A 16,730-nucleotide genomic window follows, 5' to 3' on the forward strand; every position below is an offset into this window, starting at 1 on the left:
CTTAGAACCTGAAAAGTCTGATGAGCCTTTAATACCTTTTCATGCTTTTTCATCATTAAACTCACTTTTATTCTCAGACTTAGGAAATATAAACCTAGTTTATTGAGGCCTTAAGAAATATAACCATATTAATGCATTTTGACTTATCTCGCAGAGTTGCTCCAAGTCTCTCCTATAAAGGCCATCATTTGTATTGTTTGGGGCAGAGATATTATTTTTGAGATTGAAATATATTTTAGGTTTTAAGCTTGTTAGAAGATTTATATTCTTGTTATCTCTCTAAACTATTTGTGGATTTCTTAGAATAGTGAGTATTGTGTATTATGTTACCTCCTATTTCTCCTAGCTGTCTGGTGTCATAAGCTATAAAAGATCTTCCTAGTAGAAGATTCCCTTTATGATTTAGATAACATCAATTTAAAGACCATTCAAGGTGCTACTAATTATTAAATCTTAGCCTTGCGAGTTACAACAAATATCTTCATATTTTTCTAAAGTCCCAAAATAACTAAAAATGGAACAAAACAAGAATAATGAGATAAGAATGCAAGATATATATCAATTTAAAGATTTGCATTGGTATATATACATATCCATTCATGAATCTAAAGTTCTTCATCTTAGAAAGTTAATTGTCTTGCCTATCTTTGTATGCCAGTACTAATATATAATGAATTATATTGAGAATAAACTATCGGTACTCTAATGCATTCGTCAACCTAAATTGTCTCATAGTTACTTCACCAAAGCACTCATTATGCAATTCATTATTGTGAGAAATATTGATTTATTACTTAATTACTTTTCAAATTTATTAATTATATAAACATATTAGCTCAAATTTTAAATTAGAGAGTAAGCTAAATTACTTTGTGTGTGTGAGAGAGAGATTCAAGTCTCTATCTTTTTATGTTGATTTTATTGTAGAAGGGTGCCAAAGAAGTTTCCGCCACCATGCCGAATAAACTTTGCTTACAAGAGTCAACTTCTTAGCTGGGAAGAAGATAATGGCATTTACTTGATCATTACGATATACATTATATTAATGCATTTCCAATCGTGATGGACTGATGGTCCCACTTGAAATATGTGACCGAGATTAAGGATCGTATGAATGCTCATGCAGCAATCTTAAGCCTTAAGCTACCGCTAGCTGCCCGTGTTACATGACAAAGGATCAAATTAAAATAATAATAATAAAGCTTAATGAGTTGACAGTGATCGAAATCTTCTGCAAATGATCAATAGAGACAGATAGTAGTTGGAGATTGATTAATGAAGGAGGATAGTCGGCATAACTCTATCAATCAATTCAAAAAAATAGTTCACTTAATTAGGTCCATATTCTATATGATTGGAGTTATAGATTAACTGTTATATTATAAAGCTTTAGAGAAGAAGCCTTAGCTTCTAATAATTGTTCGTCATGTTTATCTCATTCATATAGATACCTGCCTGATGCTTATATAGGAGGCCTAGCTCCTTGATTGGCCAATAACTACTTTGAAACCTTTTTAATCGACTAAAATCATGTTCTTGTTGGGATCTTATATATCAACAGTACAATCAACTCAACAAAACTCGAGCTAACTCAAATCTTATTATAATCTCTCAGGCAAGTTAGTACTCCTATAAATTCACTCCACCAATTATGTTGTCTTCACCACCTGAGTAACTAACTACTAAGCGACATGCTTCCGGCAGCATGATTCTCTCAGGTGCCTTTTCTGTAACTCCGATGAGTCTGTAATACCTTTTAGGATTATCTCATAATTTCAATCAAGTACGCAGGCTAATTTGTGCTTTTAACAGTATACTTTGTGAATCTAGCGCTCGGCCTAGCAAATTCTGAATTACGATTGTTGCGTGCAATCGTCAAATTATCCCACCAATGCTAGGTAGCCCAAACGGCTCTCCAGGACGACCAAATTGCATTAGGGACCTCAGAAGGTCTGTTGCTCCTCTGCCTCCACTTGTACAAAATGTCCTTGTACAGTTTAGAGCGGTAGGTATTCTAAATTTTCTTGAACATTTCCTCCTGGTACTCCTCTCAAACATATTTCTTCTACAATAGTATATTTTAATAATTAATATTATGTTAACTCTAAATATGTTTCTATTGAAAATACTTACCAAAAAATCACCATAATAAAAATTCTTCATATCCTGGTTTACGAGCCACCATGTAGTACTAACAAGAGATAATCGTTCTTTAAACTTTTTAAATATATACAATACTACCTGGTGACTATCTGGGACAAAACTGTATGAAAAAATATCATATATTAGATATGTTTAATAATTAAAAAGAAACTAAAGTGCTGAAATAATTACTAAATATTGTATTACTTATCAGTCACCAACAACTCGCAAAACAATCTGGTCACCACATGATCTTTGTGCTGGTTGAATGACTATATATGCAAAATCACAGTATAAGATATACACATTTAATATTATTGTCTTCTAACTAAGGAGATGAAAAAATAAAAAGAAAATTCATACAATACACCATGACATTATTAATAATTTTTAATCACTTGATGTCATTCTAAATCAACTAAAGTAACATTTTGTAAGTTATCATCGCTAAACTCCACTAATACATCAACTTCCTCACTACCAGACATCTCTCCATCATTTATTTTCACGTAAATGACATTAACATTTACAAGTAATTGTGATGTAGATTATATTTATGTATCAACTGAGTATATCTTGACTTCTTTATTTTGATATGCATCATTATTTTGGGCAGTTATGGTGTTTGACATTTCTATAGTCGACTGAGGCTCTATTTGACACACTGCTAACCATTCAGTAAGTCTTCTTTTCTTTATTGGGTACTTAAGATAAAATACTTAATCAGCTTGTATCATAAAGATGCAATACTCAAACTTGTTGAATCTTTTGTTTGCGTTGACCTCAACTTCATTGTAGAAATGATATATTATAATACTTGTTCTTAGAGTTGGATCATACCATGAGCATCTTAACAATACACATCTTTTTAAAGATAAAGCTGGATACTCAATCACGATAATTTCCTCAAGTCTGCCATAATAATCAAATTGAGGTTTATAAATCCTTTTACGCAAACACCAGAATTATATGTAAGTCTTTGTGAATCCATTAACATAAAATCTGAATCCATTAACATAATAACCAGAGTAGATTGTTATGTTACGGAGAGGTCCTTATGCAAGATTTTTTTAGCCTTTCATCTTGCGCATTTGATATTCTACAGACATTCACCTATAATAGTAGTAATTATATAAATTATATGCATATATAATATAATTTCATTATAATAAATAATTTAATCACTAACTTACATAAATTTGAAACCAATATGCAAATTCATCCTCTAACTTGGTCTCTACCTCACTTGCACTTATTGATGAAGTTTGTAGATGCAGTTGTTGTTCGTACAAACTGTCAAAGAAGGTAATTTGAGGGTGTATTAGATAGCATGTCAAATATTCTTCAATAATGTATCATATTTATACTTGAACTATTATCTTATGCATGGTTTGAACTCTTCACAGTTCAAGAGTATGTATGTTCTAGCAGTATGATACTCTTATTCATTTAACCATCTAGAAATAGTTGCACCCATTGTCTTACCATGAAACTTGAAAATAGAAAGCATCTCTGGGTCTGTTGGTTGAGTATCATTAGAATTTCGAGGATACTTACGATGTCTAATTTTTACATTATCAACAAAATAGTAAGAGCAGAAGGAAGTTATTTTTCAACCAAATATGCATTACATATTGATCTCTCAACTCTTACTTTGTTACGAACATTATTCTTTAATTTCCTTGGAAATTTTTCAAATGGGTACATCCATCTGTATTAGACAAGACCACCTAGTTGTGTCTCATACGGTAAATGAATAGGTAGATGCTCCATAAAATCAAAAAAACTATGTGTGAATATTCGTTCAAGCTTACAAAGTATCATTGGAATGTTTATCTGAAGCCGAAGCATATCTGGTGTCATAATAACCCTTGGAGTCAAATCTCTGAAAAAGAGACTCAATTTTGTAAGTGCTTGCCAAATATTATTAGGAAGTAGGTCATGGAAAGCTATTGGAATTAGTCTTTGCCTAAACACGTGCCAATCATGACTCTTCATTCCAAATATTTTTAACCTATTCGTATCAACACAAAGAGACATATTCGAGGCATATCCATTAGGAAATTGATTGCTTTTAACCAAGTACATAATGCTTGTTTACCTTCTTTTTCTATTGTATAACATGCTTTCGGATATTTACCAGTTGTTTCATTCTGATATAACTCAGGTATGTTTACTAATTGTCTTAATTTCTCATGTGATTTTATTGTATCTTTAGTTTTTCATGAACATTCATCAAAATATTGAAGATATTATCAAAGAAATTTTTCTCAACATGAATCACATCTAAATTATACCGAATGAGTAAATACTTCCAATATGGAAGCTCCCAAAATATGTTTTTTTTTCCTCCAATCATACTTGTTTACTCTAACAATGTACTTATTTATATCATCAGAACCATCCTGATATATTGATAGAAATCCATAACTAGCAATTTCATCAAGAATTTCTTCACCTAATTTTGATACTAGAGGAAGTTTCCTAACCATTTCATTCCTTTTAAAATTTTTCTTATTTCTTCTGAATTGGCAATCAATTGGTAAAATTTTTTGATGATTATCAAACTAGGATATCTTTCTACTACAAGACAATGAAAATGCTTCAGACTCACTTATGCAATGTGAACATGCTAACTTGTGAGCCGTACTCAATTCTGAAAAAATTGAGTATATTAGAAAATCACTAATCGTCCAAAACAAAGCAGCATGCATTGTAAAGTTTGATTTACTTTCAATGTCATAAGTCTCAGACCCTACATTTCATAAATGGTTCAGCTTAACAATCAAAGATTGTAAAAAAATATCTATTTTCCCATTCAGATTCCGAGGACATGGAATAATTACAGTAAGAAACATGAATTCATCTTTCATGCACATCCATAGAGGTAAGTTATATGATGTTAATATAATTGGTCAAGATAATTATTGTTATCCATAACTTCCAAATGGCTAAAATCCATCTGTAGAAAGTTCAAGTCTCACATTGTTGGTGCAATCATGCCTTGGATGTTTTCAATGTATTGACAACTATTTAAGTTAGGTTAATACGTTTGGATCTAACGTGTGCTGCAAGTTTTGTAGGAAGAAGTCCAAGAAGGTCGAGTACCGGAGTCTTGGCAGGAAAAGTCCTTGCAGGTCAGAAGACCGGGTGTAAGGCAAGAGAAGTCCAAGAAGGTCGAGGACCGGAGTCTTGGCAAGAAAGTCCAGGGATGCATTCATCTGACACGAGGTATTAGTTGGGAAACCAGCAAGCAATCGATTGGTAAATAGATTGAGGCGCATAACTATGGAACAAAATATTGCTGAATCGATCAGCCGATCGATTGGAAGAAACCAATCACTAGGCCAATCGATTGATAGCCTCTGCGCGAGAGCACAGAAGGAACTTGGATCGATCCGTCGATCGATTGGAGGAATCCAATCGATCGGTCGATCGATTCACATGCTTTCTGCAAAAGAACATAGTGCGAACCTAGATCGATCAGCCGATCGATTGGAGAAAATCAATCAATCGGTCGATCGATTCAGAAGGTTTCTACATAAAGGAGCAGTGTGATTTTGAATCGATCAGCCGATTGATTGGAGGTAACCAATCGATCAATCGATCGATCGATTGAATCCACTTTTGTACCTATGAAATATCCGGCTGAATCGATCCAGTGTTGGCCCAATCGATAGTGACGACGCTCAACGACTATATTTGAATCGATTGGAGATGTGCTTAATCGATCGACGGCGACAATCACGTGAGAAATGGCTACTTTTGAAGACAAATAAAAAGGGAAGATGCACTGTAGCAAACACTGTAAAATATCGAAAAAATGACGAATATTAATAAGGGAATTTTTTGAAATTTTTGGACATTTTTCAAGAATTTTTCGGAGCTCGTACGGACGAGTTAACGGGGATAAAAACGGGGTCCGGAAAAACCTGTTTAGGCTACCCAGTTTTAATAAGGAAAAGTTTTATTTTTCTTTTCCTTTTCCCTTTTCTTTTTCCTTATATTTTTTTCTCTCCTCGTTACTGTGCCGAGCCCGAGCACTCATCCACTCCACTCTTCTTCTCTCGCGCCCGACGCCGGCCCTAACCGCCGGCCGGCGGTTTCTTCCTCCCGAGCCGCACACCCGAAGACCTTTTCTTCATCTTCTTCTCCACCCGAGCCGAAGCTTTCCCCTGCCCTAAAATCGCCGAAAGCTTGCTCTATGCCCACTGGTGCCGACGCCGAGCACTGCCGCTCTTCCTCAGCGCTGTCGCCGTGGGGATCCCAGCGCCGTCGACGCCCTTCTCCCGTTTCTCTCTGCCCTAGTTTTGCACAGTGTCACCGCTACCACAACCGGCAACCGGCTGTCCTCCCTCTGCCGACGCCGACTCCTCCACTGTGCAGTGCCTAGCCGACTCCTCCACTGTGCAGTGCCTAGCCGACTCCTTCCTTTGTCCTAGGTTCCCTCTTGTTGCTGGATCCGAACCCTAACTCCTCTGGGTTGGGTTGTGGTCAGCCTACCCGACTGGTAATTTTTCCTACTGCGCCACCAGCTGCTTCTCCGGATCTTATGTTGGATTTGTTGGCTGATAACAGTGGTATTTGTCACTGATTTCTCACAGCAGCTTCTCCGGATCTTGGCAGTAAGTTCTATAGGATTTGAGCAGTGTTGAGGCATCAGGGAATATGGGTAAGGTTGGTGTTAAGTTAATTACTGTTGAGGTGAGTATGGGAAGATGAACTTGATGATTTCGATGGTTTGAGCTATTGGTATTACTTTTGTTATGTAAGCATAGGGTTAATTATATTAAATCCTGTGTAGACCTTATATGGTGATTTCCTTTGCAGACATTGTTGGAGAAAGCCCTAATCGCTGTGATCTTCCTTTTGTGTGATCCAGAGGTAAGGCTTAATGAATACAATTAAATATGTTGGTTGATTTTTGGTGTAATTAGGGTTAATAAAACTAACCTTAGATGGTCGATGGATTAGAAATTTATTTAGCTATTTGTTTATACTTAGCTAAATTATACTATTTATCACAGGACCTTGGCGCGAGACAAGTTTCTTAACGTCCGGATTTGGACTGATTGGATCTTTCCTATTGGAGGCGGGTACCTCTTGACTTATCTTTTATGATATTGTCATTGGATATGTATAGTATTTTATAACTACATGCAATGAACATGTTTGCCTTTGGTATGTCACTGTTTGATATCCATAGCATGTAGGATTTGTCACCTGTGATGTATCCGTGATTATATCTCGTGATTTGTTGCCATGATTATCTTGTTACCATGAGTATCTTAGTTTCTAGAGTGACATACCATGCTTACTGAGGTTAGGACTAGGATTTGGATTGTTGTTTCTGGCCTGTGTATCTAGATTATCTGATACTTAGGTTTTTGTGCTATATCAGATTTGTGTACCTCTATTTGTATATCATATATGATTCGGGTGTTTAGACCCTGATTCTTTGATCTGTGTATATTGTTGGTACATATGCTATGGAAGAGGGATATGATTTGGGTCTAAGTTGTTATACCTTAGAGGACTTGTATACCATAGATCCGTGGATTTGACTTACGATCTTGTGGTACCCATATTATGTATATATGGATTTTCTATGCTTGATCGGGATATTCCATACTTATTATGTTCGGGACATAGGGTTATTGATATTCTATCTGACTGTACTCTAGATCTTGGTATGTGACCATCGCTTTTACTGATACCCATTTTGTATGTATGGATATGGTTATGTTGATCGTTTTGCCATGCTTAGTGTCATGCATCATGATTGCATCTTTGCGATAGTCGACTCCATTGTTGTTGAGCACATCGTTACATGGATCGCACACACCACCACTCATGGGTTAGTGGTCGATTCAGGCGGTGTGTGTTGCAGCAGGGACTTTGTTTGGCTACGTTGGTCCGCTCATGGGTAGTGTGACACAACGTGTTGCCGTTAGGATTCCTCCCGTCATCGTGTACCGGGAGTTGAGAGCATTGAGCTCCCCATTTATGATGGTGTACTCCGACAAGATCCCGTCCACTCGGTCACTCATCAGGAGCAGTGACGACAGAGTGCACGGTTGTCACAGCCCTACCCACTCGGTCTCGCCATTTGTGTGTGAGATGACTGACTGGCGTCAGGGGTGATCAGGACGCATCATTGACATCATATGCATTGATGCATTTATTTCTTGTGATTGTGTTTGCTGCATTTATTTGCTGCATTTGGTTGGATGCATATGTTTGACATGCATACAGGATTTAGGGCACTTTCGGTTTGACGACCCTTTTGTTTGGATAGGAGTTCCTGGTGAGTACAGCTTCCTTAGTTACCTTTCAGTTTTGCATCTTTCCTAGATATATGATTAGGAAGCTGTATTCCATGTTTATTGCTGTTAGATATATCTTACTAGGCATGTCTATTGGTATTCGCTGAGTTGTTGAACTCACCCCCGTGGACTCTATATTTTTCAGGTACCAGGTTATTTATGGTGTCGCTTGGAGCATCCTGTCTGCTGGTCCCCACGTCACATCAGAGGACTTATCGGTTTCACGTATGTTTTGCTTGTTTTTATGTATCAGTTTGTTTAGCTCGGTACTCTGGTTTTATTTTTGGAGAGTTGATGTTGTTATGTGGTGTTTTGTGTTTGTTATTGGTTGTGTAAGCCTAGCCGGCTAGCAGTTTTGTGTTTTGGTTTTGGTACAGCCGAGTGGGCTGCTTTATTTTTAACTGCGTGGTTGTGTCAGCCAGAGGCTGAATTTGATATTAACTGCGTGGTGTTTGTTTTCTTTTATTGTTATTATTCCAGCCGCATGTGGCTGAGGTATATAGTGCTTGTAGAAAAGTTTCAGATTGTCCGCCGTACAGGGGAGATGTTGCCGAAATTTCTTCGGACAGAGACTCCTCCGGGGCGTGACAATGTAGTGGTATCAGAGCAGGTATACGATACTTGCTATGTGTTTTGGATTTTCGAGATTTGTCTGATATCAATTTATTTGGTATCAGAGATCGACTTACGTGTCTTATTTCCGGTGTTTCGGATTTTGTGTTTTGGTCTTCTCGATGTGACTTTTCGGATTTTGGGACCTGGCAGCAGCAGGACATCTCCAAGCTATAGGAGGTATGTTGGTATACTGTTGTCCTACCTTTTGTTAGTATATGCCCTGTTCACTATTACAGTTTATGACCTGTATTAGCATTATTTATTGGTATTTGTCTAGTTGATATATCATATAATTTATGTGTTAGGTAAACCATTGATCATGGTAGATCGGAATAGAGATCAAGGATTACAGGTCTCTGCTGATTTTTCATATCACACCATTAGTAGTATTAGCTTCTATTACTACTAGTTGATTAGCGTATTGAGGCACATACCAGCCTCTGCTAGTATTAGCTGGGTAGTGGATAATATCTATATCTTCATGTTGATCTAGCCAGTAGTATATCATTTTATCTTAATTAATTACGTCAGTAGATAACTGGTTTACTCTTGTTAGATGGGTCAGTGAAAGACTGACTTACGCTTGTCGACTTGGGTAGTCGTAGATTGATATACCTTAGTAGCTTATGGAGGATTAAGGTATTCTTGATTAGTTAATAGATGACCGATTTAGCTTTATTGGTCCGATCTGAATCTTTGGGTAGTTTGTGCTTAGTTTGGTATCTAAAGTACATTTGAGTACATGTTTTGTACTGATGTGGAAAAGACAGAGTTGATCGTATATCATTGTCGATTTTGGTCAGTCTATGGAGGATCGATGTATCATATTCTATGGATACTTTAATTTTTGACTGTATGTACCTGATTGGATTAAATATGTTGATTATGCATATATATGAAGTGTACATATGGTTGTTATGAGTTGAAGGAGTTCTATGATGGATAGTTCATTTGTGGATAGTGTGGGTATTCCCATCTAGATATGGTTATTGTAGGTTCCTTGTGGATTATAGCTATTTAGTTAGCTGTACGTGTCTGATTGACATATTGGAGGTATCTTGTTGATTATGTGCGATTTGTAAATGCACCTGGGTTTTAGTATGCCTTATTGGAAGTATATATTGATTATACTCTTGGCATATGTGTATATTTGTCATGTGAGTATTGTTTGGGGGTATTGTTGATTTTACCTACGATGATATATGCACACGAGTTCGGTATGTATTGTTGGAGATATCACGGTGATTTACACCTATATTGTGAGTATGTTGGGTGTGGACTAATTAGAGGATTATGTTGATCATACATATGTTGTGCGTGCACGTGTGTCAGATGTATGGTTGGTAGCATCATGATAATTCTACCTATGTTAAATGTAGAATATTAAATGTCTACATTATGATATTGGTCGTTATACCCTGTCAACTAATTCTCCCATTAGTGGGTGACCGACCCACTAGGAGGATGATAGAGTTGACTATGGATTAGATTTGCTTACTGGGTGGTTATACCCTAGGCTACCCACATTGATCTGTGGTAGAGAGATCTTGTGCAGTCTCTAGCTAGATAGTTAGGTGCTTGGACACTTATGTATTGTTGTGGTAGAGCGTAGCTCCCACATGTTATGGATCGTTTGTGGTAGAGCGTAGCTCCCACATATTCTGGATTGTTTGTGGTGGAGCGTTGCTCCCACATATTACGGATTGTTTGTAGCGGAGCATTGCTCCCATATTTATTGTGGATATATATTCTGGATTATTTGTGGTGGAGCGTTGCTCCCACATATGGAGGATTTCTTGTGGTAGAGCGTTGCTCCCACATGTATGATATTTCGTGTGATAGAGCATTGCTCTCACACTGGAGGTTCTATTCTTTGATGATTATATATCGTTGGTGATTAGATCTATTTATTGTTGAGGATCTCATGGTTAGGAATGTCTGTGATACGGACATTTTGTGTCTTGGTTTTACCATTAGTGCTTGTGGTGCCCTAGATGTTATCATAGACTCGATGATATGGGTATTCCTAGGATGTTTAGATTGGTTTCCATTGTCTTTGTTGACGATGTGGTGATCTATTTCGGATCCGAGGTGAGTCACGTGCACCACCTTTGCATAGATCTAGAGATGATTCGACGAGAATATCTATATGTGATTATCAATAGTGCTGATTTGGATTGTCTTATGAGATGATGTTTGGGACACACGATCACCAGTAGGAGTGTACCGTGGTTCCACAGGAGATAGAGGTTGTTACCGTTGGGAGCAGCCGAAATCAGTGCAGGAGATCCGCAGTCCTTGGGACTGACAGGATATTACAGACCTTTCGTCGAGGGTTTCTTTCGCATAGTTATGCTACTTACACGCCTGACCTAGAAAGGCGTGAAGTTCACTTGGACTGAGGATGACAAGACCAGCTCCTAGGAGCTGAAGTGGAGACTAGTGTCGGCTCCGATTTTTGGGTTTTACCTTCTGGAGAGAACGGATATGTCCTTTGCGCCGACGCATCTATTCAGGGTTTGAGCGCTGTTCTGATGCAGCACGATAGGGTAGTCTCCTACTTCTCGGCAGTTGAAGGAGCATGAGGAGAATTACCCAGTACATGATTTGTCGTGGGCCGCCATTATTTTTGCCTTGAAGATTTGGCGATATTATTTATATGGTATTATATTTGAGATTCTCACTGATCATAAAAATCTCAAATACCTGTTCACTCTGAAGGAACTTGATCTCCGACAGAGGAGATGGATGAAGTTCCTGAAGGACTACGATAGTACAATTAGCTACCACCCTGGGAAAAACTAATGTGGATGCTGATGCACTCAGTAGGAAGTCTAGAGCGACTTTGGCTTGCCACCGGACTTCAGTCACGGACTTGATTCAGGGTTTCTCTGAGTTAGACCTTGAGGAGCAGGGACCGACAGAGCAGGGTACTCTGGTTATCATGGTTGCTCAGTCGTCAATCAGGACGAGGATCCGGAAGCCCTAGACTGTTGGTATTTGCAGTTTATTTGCAACTAGATAGCTTCCGGGCAACAGACCGAGTTCACACGAGACGAGGAGAGTGTTATACACTTCCGAGGCAGATTATGCGTACTTCAGTCTCATCCGGTCTTATAGGGGTTACTGTCAGAGGCTCATCGCTCATAATTTGCTGTCCACCTAGGCGGTACCCGTGTGTACCAAGATTTGAGGTGTTCCTATTGGTGGAATGGTATGAATAAAGACATCATAGAATTTATGGCGAGATGTCTGTCTGTCAGTTGGTGAAGTCCGAGCATCAGAGACCAGCTGGTTTACTTCAGTGGATTCCTATTCCCGAGTGGAAATGGGAACATATTATCATGGACTTTGTGTTGAGTTTACCGAGGACACGATGAGGCCATAACGCGATTTGGGTAATCGTAGATCGATTAACCAAATCCGTGCATTCCTTAACGATTCAGAGAACTGATTCCTTGGATCGATTGGCAGATCTGTACTGCCGAGAGATCATCAGACTACATGTTGTTCCTTTGAGTATTATATCGGATAGAGACCCCGGTACACGTCTCGATTCTAGCAGAGTCTGCAGTAGGTCTTGGTCACTCAGCTCTAGTTTTTATCCGCAGACAGATGAATAGTCAGAGCGGACCAATCAGATTCTGGAGAACTTGTTAAGGTCAGGTGTATTGGGTTTTTCGAGGCAGTTGGGAGGACCGCTTGCCATTGGTAGAATCCGTCTACAACAACAGCTTTCATTCGGCTATCCAGATGGCACCGTTTGAGGCGTTGTATGGTAGACCTTGACGAACACCCGTCCTTTGGGATGAGATTGGAGAGGTCCAGCTGTTGGGACCTCATGGAGCACAACATGAGGCAGAGTTGGTCCGTATTATCATACGGAGAATGTTAAAGGCGCAGGATCGCCAGAAGTGTTATGCTGATCGGAGACGCAGACCACTAGAGTTCTCTGTTGGCGATCATGTATTTCTGCGAGTTTCATCCACGAAAAGGGTGAAGAGATTTGGTCTCAGAGGTAAGCTAGCTCCGCGGTATATTGGCCCTTTCGAGATATTTGAGAGGATCGGAGCAGTAGCTTACCGACTGGCACTACCACCGTCCCTGTCAGGCGTGCACGATGTATTCCACGTATCCATGCTGAGAAGATACGTGCCCGACCCGACGGATGTGCTGACAGATATTCCAATTCCAGTTCAGCCTGACATTACTTATGAGGAGGCTACTTGGGAGCTTGAAGATACGATCCGAGCTCGATATCCCCATCTTTTCACTTGAGGTATGTGAGTTTATTTACCGTTCAGCATTAATGATTATTATCTATTATTAGTACTTGCTGACGGTAGATACTGAAATTTGGGGACCAAATTTTTATTAGTGGGGGAGAATGTAAAATATCGAAAAAATGACGAATATTAATAAGGGAATTTTTCGAAATTTTTGGACATTTTTCAAGAATTTTTCGGAGCTCGTACGGACGAGTTAACGGGGATAAAAACGGGGTCCGGAAAAACCTGTTTAGGCTACCCAGTTTTAATAAGGAAAAGTTTTATTTTTCTTTTCCTTTTCCCTTTTCTTTTTCCTTATATTTTTTTCTCTCCTCGTTACTGTGCCGAGCCCGAGCACTCATCCACTCCACTCTTCTTCTCTCGCGCCCGACGCCGGCCCTAACCGCCGGCCGGCGGTTTCTTCCTCCCGAGCCGCACACCCGAAGACCTTTTCTTCATCTTCTTCTCCACCCGAGCCGAGCACTGCCGCTCTTCCTCAGCCCTAGCCGCCGCACGGGACATTGCCGGCCACCAGGACCGACCCAGGCCGCTGTCGCCGTGGGGATCCCAGCGCCGCCGACGCCCTTCTCCCGTTTCTCTCTGCCCTAGTTTTGCACAGTGTCACCGCTACCACAACCGGCAACCGGCTGTCCTCCCTCTGCCTAGCCGACTCCTCCACTGTGCAGTGCCTAGCCGACTCCTCCACTGTGCAGTGCCTAGCCGACTCCTTCCTTTGTCCTAGGTTCCCTCTTGTTGCTGGATCCGAACCCTAACTCCTCTGGGTTGGGTTGTGGTCAGCCTACCCGACTGGTAATTTTTCCTACTGCGCCACCAGCTGCTTCTCCGGATCTTATGTTGGATTTGTTGGCTGATAACAGTGGTATTTGTCACTGATTTCTCACAGCAGCTTCTCCGGATCTTGGCAGTAAGTTCTATAGGATTTGAGCAGTGTTGAGGCATCAGGGAATATGGGTAAGGTTGGTGTTAAGTTAATTACTGTTGAGGTGAGTATGGGAAGATGAACTTGATGATTTCGATGGTTTGAGCTATTGGTATTACTTTTGTTATGTAAGCATAGGGTTAATTATATTAAATCCTGTGTAGACCTTATATGGTGATTTCCTTTGCAGACATTGTTGGAGAAAGCCCTAATCGCTGTGATCTTCCTTTTGTGTGATCCAGAGGTAAGGCTTAATGAATACAATTAAATATGTTGGTTGATTTTTGGTGTAATTAGGGTTAATAAAACTAACCTTAGATGGTCGATGGATTAGAAATTTATTTAGCTATTTGTTTATACTTAGCTAAATTATACTATTTATCACAGGACCTTGACGCGAGACAAGTTTCTTAACGTCCGGATTTGGACTGATTGGATCTTTCCTATTGGAGGCGGGTACCTCTTGACTTATCTTTTATGATATTGTCATTGGATATGTATAGTATTTTATAACTACATGCAATGAACATGTTTGCCTTTGGTATGTCACTGTTTGATATCCATAGCATGTAGGATTTGTCACCTGTGATGTATCCGTGATTATATCTCGTGATTTGTTGCCATGATTATCTTGTTACCATGAGTATCTTAGTTTCTAGAGTGACATACCATGCTTACTGAGGTTAGGACTAGGATTTGGATTGTTGTTTCTGGCCTGTGTATCTAGATTATCTGATACTTAGGTTTTTGTGCTATATCAGATTTGTGTACCTCTATTTGTATATCATATATGATTCGGGTGTTTAGACCCTGATTCTTTGATCTGTGTATATTGTTGGTACATATGCTATGGAAGAGGGATATGATTTGGGTCTAGGTTGTTATACCTTAGAGGACTTGTATACCATAGATCCGTGGATTTGACTTACTGATACTGTGGTACCCATATTATGTATATATGGATTTTTCTATGCTGATCAGGATATTCCATACTTATTATGTTCAGGACATAGGGTTATTGATATTCTATCTGACCTGTGTACTCTAGATCTTGGTATGTGACCATCGCTTTTACAGTACCCATTTTGTATGTATGGATATGGTTATGTTGATCAGTTTTTGTCATGCTTAGTGTCATGCATCATGATTGCATGCTGTGCGATAGTCGACTCCATTGTTGTTGAGCACATCGCCAGTTACATGGATCTGCACACACCACCACTCATGAGTTAGTGGTCGATTCGAGCGGAGTGTGTTGCAGCAGGGACTTTGTTTGGCTACGTTGATCCGCTCATGGGTAGTGTGACACAGCGTGTTAGCCGGCAGGATTCCTCCCGTCATCGTACCGGAGTTGAGAGCATTGAGCTCCCCATTTATGATTTGGGGTCACAGGACAGGAGTACTCCGACAGCATCCCGTCCACTCGGTCACTCATCAGGAGCGGTGACGGCAGAGTGCACGGTTGTCACAGCCCTACCCACTCGGTCTCGCCATTTGTGTGTGAGATGACTGACTGGCGTCAGGGGTGACCAGGACGCATCATTGACATCATATGCATTGATGCATTTATTTCTTGTGATTGTGTTTGCTGCATTTATTTGCTGCATTTGGTTGGATGCATATGTTTGACATGCATACAGGATTTAGGGCACTTTCGGTTTGACAACCCTTTTGTTTGGATAGGAGTTCCTGGTGAGTACAGCTTCCTTAGTTACCTTTCAGTTTTGCATCTTTCCTAGATATATGATTAGGAAGCTGTATTCCATGTTTATTGCTGTTAGATATATCTTACTAGGCATGTCTATTGGTATTCGCTGAGTTGTTGAACTCACCCCCGTGGACTCTATATTTTTCAGGTACCAGGTTATTTATGGTGTCGCTTGGAGCATCCTGTCTGCTGGTCCCCACGTCACATCAGAGGACTTATCGGTTTCACGTATGTTTTGCTTGTTTTTATGTATCAGTTTGTTTAGCTCGGTACTCTGGTTTTATTTTTGGAGAGTTGATGTTGTTATGTGGTGTTTTGTGTTTGTTATTGGTTGTGTAAGCCTAGCCGGCTAGCAGTTTTGTGTTTTGGTTTTGGTACAGCCGAGTGGGCTGCTTTATTTTTTTTACTGCGTGGTTGTGTCAGCCAGAGGCTGAATTTGATATTAACTGCGTGGTGTTTGTTTTCTTTTATTGTTATTATTCCAGCCGCATGTGGCTGAGGTATATAGTGCTTGTAGAAAAGTTTCAGATTGTCCGCCGTACAGGGGAGATGTTGCCGAAATTTCTTCGGACAGAGACTCCTCCGGGGCGTGACAATCTAGTGGTATCAGAGCAGGTATACGATACTTGCTATGTGTTTTGGATTTTCGAGATTTGTCTGATATCAATTTATTTGGTATCAGAGATCGACTTACGTGTCTTATTTTTCCGGTGTTTCGGATTTTGTGTTTT

At 39.5% G+C, this 16,730-nt stretch overlaps 2 long non-coding RNA genes across 2 annotated transcripts; both read left to right on the forward strand.

Moving 5' to 3' along the window:
• The first annotated feature begins 6,560 nt into the window (after nucleotides 1-6,560).
• Nucleotides 6,561-7,239, forward strand: LOC121989904. The gene is made up of 3 exons (XR_006114361.1): nucleotides 6,561-6,652; nucleotides 6,747-7,026; nucleotides 7,170-7,239. It is a non-coding gene; the product is annotated as an uncharacterized LOC121989904 (long non-coding RNA).
• A 6,810-nt stretch (nucleotides 7,240-14,049) lies between these two features.
• Nucleotides 14,050-14,739, forward strand: LOC121989905. The gene is made up of 3 exons (XR_006114362.1): nucleotides 14,050-14,161; nucleotides 14,256-14,535; nucleotides 14,679-14,739. It is a non-coding gene; the product is annotated as an uncharacterized LOC121989905 (long non-coding RNA).
• The last annotated feature ends 1,991 nt before the right edge of the window (nucleotides 14,740-16,730 follow it).

This window comes from Zingiber officinale, chromosome 6B (assembly GCF_018446385.1).
Source record: "Zingiber officinale cultivar Zhangliang chromosome 6B, Zo_v1.1, whole genome shotgun sequence".
Taxonomy (NCBI): domain Eukaryota; kingdom Viridiplantae; phylum Streptophyta; class Magnoliopsida; order Zingiberales; family Zingiberaceae; genus Zingiber; species Zingiber officinale.